The sequence below is a fragment of the Camarhynchus parvulus genome, unplaced genomic scaffold (assembly GCF_901933205.1).
Source record: "Camarhynchus parvulus unplaced genomic scaffold, STF_HiC, whole genome shotgun sequence".
NCBI lineage: Eukaryota > Metazoa > Chordata > Aves > Passeriformes > Thraupidae > Camarhynchus > Camarhynchus parvulus.
Genome location: NW_022148101.1, coordinates 25,668 through 32,532, shown reverse-complemented (window position 1 = coordinate 32,532; position 6,865 = coordinate 25,668). Strand labels below are relative to the sequence as shown.

The following is a 6,865-nucleotide window of genomic DNA, read 5'->3' as shown; positions in this document are numbered from 1 at the left end:
CAAAATTGAACCAAAATTCCACCAAATTTTAGGGAAAGACACCCGAAAAATCCCAGAAAAAAGGTTTCAAAAAAACCAGGGAAAACTGAAAAAATGGGAAAATCTCGCAATTAGGGAAAGAAATCCCCAAAAAAGTCACCAAAAATCCCACAAAAAATAGTTTTTGAAAAGCAGAAAAAGCCCTCAAAAATCAGTGAAAAAAGAAAAGAAAACAAGAAAGAAATGCTAAAAAAGTCTAGGAAAAACCGTGCAGAATTCCAGAAAAATATCGGAAAAAATGAAGGAAAACTTGTGAAAATTGCTGGGGGAGAAATTTTAAATTCCACCAAAGAAAATGAGCTGTAGTCAGAAAAGTCACAAAAACCCTGAAAAATCTGGAAAAAACGGAAAAATCAGAAAAACGGAAAAACCAGAAAAATCTAAAAATCAGGAAAAATTTCCAAAATTTAATAATTGATGAGAAAAAATTGGGAATTTTTGGGATGGGACAAAATTGAGAATTTTTGGGATTTTCCAGACCCCTGTCCTGACAACAGCCGCTACACGGAGCTGACGAGCAGGTGGGTTCTGCGTCCCGTAACGGCCCCGCCGGCTACTTCGAGACGCGGCTCTACGGCGACGTCACCCTCAGTGAGGCGGGAATTGCCGCGGGGCAATAACGCCTAACAGGGCGGGCAGGAGGGAGGAGGAAAAATTTGGGGAAAAAACCCCAAAAAATTTGGGTGAAAAATGACGAAAATGGGCAAAAAAAAAGTCCGAGAAAAACAGGGATAAAATGGGGAAAAGTGGCACAAAAGTGGGGAAGAAACGGGGGAAATTTGGGGAAAATGGTGGGGACAAGTGGGGGAAAAAAAGAGGAAAAGTGTGGAAGTGGAAAAAAAAAAGAGAAGAAAAACGGAGAATTTTTTGAGGAAAAATGACTGAAAAATGGGAAAAGCACTCGAAAAATAGGAATCAAAATGGGGAAGTTGGCACAAAAGTGGGGAAAAAATGGGGGGAACTTGGGGAAAAGGGGGGGAAAGTGGGGAAAAAAGAGGAAAAGTGTGGAAGTGGAAAAGAAAAGAAGAAAAAAAGGGAAAATTTTTTGAGGAAAAATAACTGGAAAATGGGAAAACCAGTTGAGAAATAGGAATAAAAATGGGGGAATTGGCACAAAAGTGGGGAAAAATGGGGGGAATTTGGGGGAAAAAAAGAGGAAAAGTGTGGAAGTGCAAAAAAAAAAAGAGGAAAATAAGGGAAAATTTTTTGAGGAAAAATGACTGAAAAATGGGAAAACCAGTCGAAAAATAGGAATAAAAATGGGGAAGTTGGCACGAAAGTGGGGAAAAAACCGGGGGAATTTGGGGAAAATGGGGGGGGAAAAGTGGGGAAAAAAAGAGGAAAAGTGTGGAAGTGGAAAAAGAAAAGAAGGAAAAAAGGGAAAATTTTTTGAGGAAAAATGACTGAAAAATGGGAAAAGCAGTCGAAAAATAGGAATAAAAATGGGGAAGTTGGCACAAAAGTGGGGAAAAAATGGGGAAAATTGGGGGAAAATGGGGGGGAAAGGTGGGGGAAAAGAAGTTTAAAAAGTGGAATTAGGAAAAAAATGGAGAAATAAACCTCAAAAAAATTTGGGATAAGAAAGCAAAAAAAAGGGGGAAAGTGGCAGAAATAAAGGGGGAAATGGGAATAAAAAAGGGAAAAGTGGCACAAAAGTGGGGAAAAAATGGGAAAAATTTGGGGAAAATGGGAAGGAAAAGTGCAGAAAAAGAAGATGCATAATGTGGAATGAGAAAAAAAAAGGGAAAAAAACTGGAAAAATTTGTAGAGAAATGAGGAAAAAATGAGAAAAATGTGGAAAACTGGGAATAAAAATGGGAAAATTGGCACAAAAGTGGGGGAAAAATGGGGGAAAGTGGGGGGAAAGGAGAGGGAAAATTTGGGAAAAAACCAGAGAAGTTTGGGTGAAAAATGGAGAAAATTGGGATAAAAATTGGGAAAAATAGAAGAGAAAAGGGAGTTAAAAAGAAAAGGGGGGCGTGGTTTTAAGTTTCTGGGCGGGGCTTAGCAGGGTGGGGCTTAAGTGGATGGAACAGGGAAGAGCAGGAAAAATTGGGAAAAAAACCGGAGAAATTTGGGTGAAAAATGGGAGAAATTTGGGATAAAAATTTAAAAAATAGGGGAGAAAATGATTCCAAAAAAAAGAAAAAGGGGCGGGGTTAGGGGCGGGGCTTAGAGGGGCGGCACGTGGGGGGGGCAGAGCAGCAGAAAAAAATTGGGGGGAAAAAGGAGAAATTTGGGCAAAAAATGAGGGAAAACGGGAAAAATAGGTGAGGAAAATAATGTTAAAAAAAGGAAAAGGGGCGTGGTTTGGGGTTTGTGGGCGTGGCTTAGCAGGGTGGGGCATGGGGCGGAGCATGGAGGAGCAAAAAATTTGAGGGGAAAATGGAGAAATTTTGGCGAAAAATTAGGGAAAATGGGAAAAATAGGGGAGAAAATCATGTTAAAAAAAGGGAAAAGGGGCGTGGTTTAAAGTTTGTGGGCGTGGCCTAAGAGGGTGTGGTCACGGGGGCCGGGCTGGGGGGGAATCAGGAGAAATTTGGGTGAAAATGGAGAATAAGGGGGAAAACGGGAAAAAAGAGGAAATAGGAGAAAAAAGGAATGGAAAGAGTAAAAAAGTGGGCGTGGTTTTAACTTGGGGGCGGGGCTTAGCAGGGCTGGACATAGGGGCGGGGTCAGGTGGGAAAGAAAACATTTGGGGGAAAAAAGGAAAATTTTGGTGAAAAATGGGGGGAAAATGGGGAAAAATGCGGGAAAATGGGGTTAAGGAAGTGAAAAGTGGGCGTGGTTTGTTGTTTGTGGGCGGGGCTTCGCTGGGCGGGGCACAAGGGCGGGGCTGGGTGGGAAACAGGAGGAATTTGGGGGAAAAATGGGGAAAAAAGGGGGAAAATGGGATGAAAGGAAGGGAAAGGGGCGTGGTTTTCCATTAGGGGCGTGGCCTAATTGGGTGTGGCTGTAGGGGCGGGAGGGGCCGGCCTGGGGAATTTATGGAAAATGGAGAAATTTGGGGGGAAAATGGCGAAAAAAGGGTTAAAAAAAGAGAAAAAGGGGCGTGGTTGGGGGGGTGTGGGCGGGGCTTAGAAGGGTGGGACGTGGGGGGCCAGGTGGGAGAAAAAGGGAAAATTTGGAGGGAAAATGTGAAAAATCCGAGAAAAAAATTTAAAAATATTTTGAGAAAAATTGAAATTGTTTCAGAGAAAACAACGGGAAAATTTGGGAATTTGGGGAAAATTTAAAAAAAAAATTAAAAGTTTAAATTTTGAAGGTAAAAATCAGAAAATTGGGGAAAAGAAATCGAATTTTTTGGGGAAAATTTGAATTTTTAGGGGAGAAAATTACATTTTTGGGGGAAAAATCAGGGAAATTTGGGAAATTTTGATGGAGTTTTATAAATTTTAATTTTTTTGGAATTTTTTTTAGGTTTTTGGGAATTGGGGAATTTGAGAAAATTGAGGAAAATTTGGGATTTTTTGGTTTTTTTCAGGCATCCGGCCCGAGACGCACTCGCCGGGTTTGTTCTCCTGGTTCCCCATCTTCTTCCCCATCAAGGTGAGCGAAAAACGGGGCGAAAAATCCCAAATTTGGGCAAAATCCCAACAAAAATCTGAATTTTTGGGGGAAATTCTGAGAAAATTGGGATTGTTTTTTTTTAATTTTTGCTCAAAAATTGAGGACAAAATGAAAAAACCCAAAAATTAAAAGAGGAAAAATTCCAAGAGAATTTGGAAATTTTTTTTTTTGAAACTGGAAATTTTTATTAAAAAAATTTGGGGACAAAATAAAAAAAATACGGAAAATTCCAAGAAAATTTGCATTTTTTAATTTCTTTTTGTATCGTAAATTTTAGTTTAAAAAATTTAGGACAAAAAACAAAAACTTGGAATTTTTGTTTAATACTGGAAATTTCCGCTACCAAATTTTAGGAGAAAATTAAAAAAAAATTAAAATAGAGAAGATTTTTTAAAAATTCAGAAAATTTGTTTTGATTGGAAATTTTTGCTAAAAAAATTTAAATTTTGGGGGGAATTTTTGGGTATTAAAATCCAGGAATTTTGGGCAAAATTCTGGGAATATTTCAGAATTTTGGGCAAAATTGTGAGAAAGTTTGAGGCTGATTGAAAAATGCCCCAAAAATTGGAATTTTGAGCTGAATTCCCCCCAAAAATTGAGGAATTTTGAAGTTTGGCCCCGCCCCCTTTTGCTCTTTCTTCCTCCTGCATCCTGGTGGGCGTGGCCAGCCTTAATTAGCATACCGGGCATCCTGGTGGGCGTGGCCACCCTCAATTAGCATATCACCATCCTGGTGGCCGTGGCCACCCTCAATTAGCATATTGCCATCCTGGTGGGCGTGGCCACCCTCAATTAGCATATCGCCATCCTGGTGGGCGTGGCCACCCTCAATTAGCATATCGCCATCCTGGTGGGCGTGGCCACCCTCAATTAGCATATCGCCATCCTGGTGGGCGTGGCCACCCTCAATTAGCATAACGCCTTCCTGGTGGGTGTGGCCGCCATTAATTAGCATGTCAGTTTTCTTGGTGGGCGTGGCCAGCCTTAATTACTATGTCATTCATCCTGGTGGGTGTGGCTAGCTGTAATTATCTTAGCGGCCATCTTGGTGGGTGTGGCCACCCTTGATTACCATATCGGGCATCTCGGTGGGCGTGGCCACCCTTTATTACCATATTGGACATCATGGTGGGCGTGGTCAGCCTTAATTAGCATATCGGCCATCCTGGTGGGAGTGGACACTCTTAATTAGCATATCGCCATCCTTGTGGGCGTGGCCACTCTTAATTACCATATTGGGCATCCTGGTGGGAGTGGCCAGCCTTAATTACCCTATTGGCCATCTTGGTGGGCGTGGTCTCCTTAAATGACTTTAACGGCCATCTTGGTGGGCGTGGCCTTCTTCGCTGACCCTCTCGGCCATCTTGGTGGGCGTGGCCACCCTTCATTACCGTATTGGCCATCTTAGTGGGCGTGGTCTCCCTAAATGATCCTAACGGCCATTTTGGTGGGCGTGGTCATGTTAACTTACGCTAGCGGCCATATTGGAGGGCGTGGCCACCCCTTCATTATCATACCGCCATCTTGGTGGGCGTGGCCGCCCTTAATTATTATATCAGGCATCTCGGTGGGCGTGGCCAGGCTGACCCCGCCCCTTTTTCTGGCTCCCCGCAGCAGCCGGTGCCGGTGCGGGCGGGGCAGGAGGTGTCGGTGGCGTTCTGGCGCGTGGCCACGCCCACCAAGGTGTGGTACGAGTGGGCGGTGACGTCGCCGGCGTGCTCCGCCCTCCACAACCCCACGGGGCGGAGCTACACCATCGGCCTGTGACGGGCGGACGGACGGGACGGGCGGACGGACGCAATAAAGCTGCCCCCAGAGAGACCCAGCGTGGTTTATTTGGGGAGGGGGGAAAACACGGGAATTTTGGGGGGAAAAACGGGGATTTTGGGGGAAAAACGGGGATTTTGGGGGAAAACGGGGATTTTGGGGAAAAGTGGGGATTTTGGGGAAAAACGGGATTTTGGGGAAAACGGGATTTTGGGGAAAAAAACGGGGATTTTGGGGAAAAACGGGGATTTTGGGGGAAAAATGGGAATTTTGGGGAATAAACGGGGATTTTGGGGGAAAAAATGAGGATTTTGGGGGAAAAAATGAGGATTTTGGGGGAAAAACGGGGATTTTGGGGAAAAACGGGATTTTGGGGAATAAACGGGATTTTGGGGGGAAAAACGGGATTTTGGGGAAAAACGGGGATTTTGGGGGAAAAAATGAGGATTTTGGGAAAAAAACCGGAATTTTGGGGGAAAAAATGAGGATTTTGGGGGAAAAACAGGGATTTTGGGGGAAAAACGGGGATTTTGGGAAAAAACGGGGATTTTGGGGAAAAAGGGGGATTTTGGGGAATAAACGGGGATTTTGGGGGAAAAGGGGATTTTGGGGAAAAATGGGGATTTTGGGGGAAAAACGGGGATTTTGGGGAAAACGGGGATTTTGGGGAAAAACTGGGATTTTGGGGAAAACGGGGATTTTGGGGGAAAAAACGGGGATTTTGGGGAAAAACGGGATTTTGGGGAAAAAACGGGGATTTTGGGGAAAAGGGGATTTTGGGGGAAAAAACCGGGATTTTGGGGAAAAAACGGGAATTTTGGGGAAAATGGGAATTTTGGGGAATAAACGGGGATTTTGGGGAAAAAATGGGAATTTTGGGGAAAAAACGGGGATTTTGGGAAAAAAACAGGAATTTTGGGGAAAGAACTGGGGATTTGGGGGGAAAAACGGGGATTTTGGGGAAAAAAGGGGGATTTTGGGAAAAAACGGGGATTTTGGGGAAAAAACGGGAATTTTGGGGAAAAAACGGGGATTTTGGGGGAAAAACGGGGATTTTCGGGAAAAAACGGGGATTTTAGGGTAAAAAAAGGGAATTTTGGGGGAAAAACGGGGATTTTGGGGAAAAGCGGGATTTTGGGGAAAAAAACGGGGATTTTGGGGGAAAAAAAGGGGATTTTGGGGAAAAAATGAGGATTTTGGGGAATAAATGGGGATTTTGGGGAAAAACGGGGATTTTGGGGGAAAAAACGGGGATTTTGGGGAATAAACGGGATTTGGGGGAAAAAACGGGGATTTTGGGGAATAAACGGGGATTTTGGGGAAAAAACGGGGATTTTGGGGAAAAAATGGGGATTTTGGGGAAAAAACGGGAATTTTGGGGAAAAAATGGGAATTTTGGGAAAAAACCAGGGATTTTGGGGAAAAATGGGAATTTTGGGAAAAAAACGGGGATTTTGGGGAAAAACGGGGATTTTGGGGAATAAACGGG

The 6,865-nt window shown here is 43.6% G+C and overlaps 1 long non-coding RNA gene across 1 annotated transcript; it reads left to right on the top strand.

Moving 5' to 3' along the window:
- The first annotated feature begins 570 nt into the window (after positions 1-570).
- Positions 571-5,428, top strand: LOC115916042. Its single transcript, XR_004061561.1, has 3 exons — positions 571-630; positions 3,524-3,588; positions 5,224-5,428. It is a non-coding gene; the product is annotated as an uncharacterized LOC115916042 (long non-coding RNA).
- Positions 5,429-6,865: the final 1,437 nt, after the last annotated feature.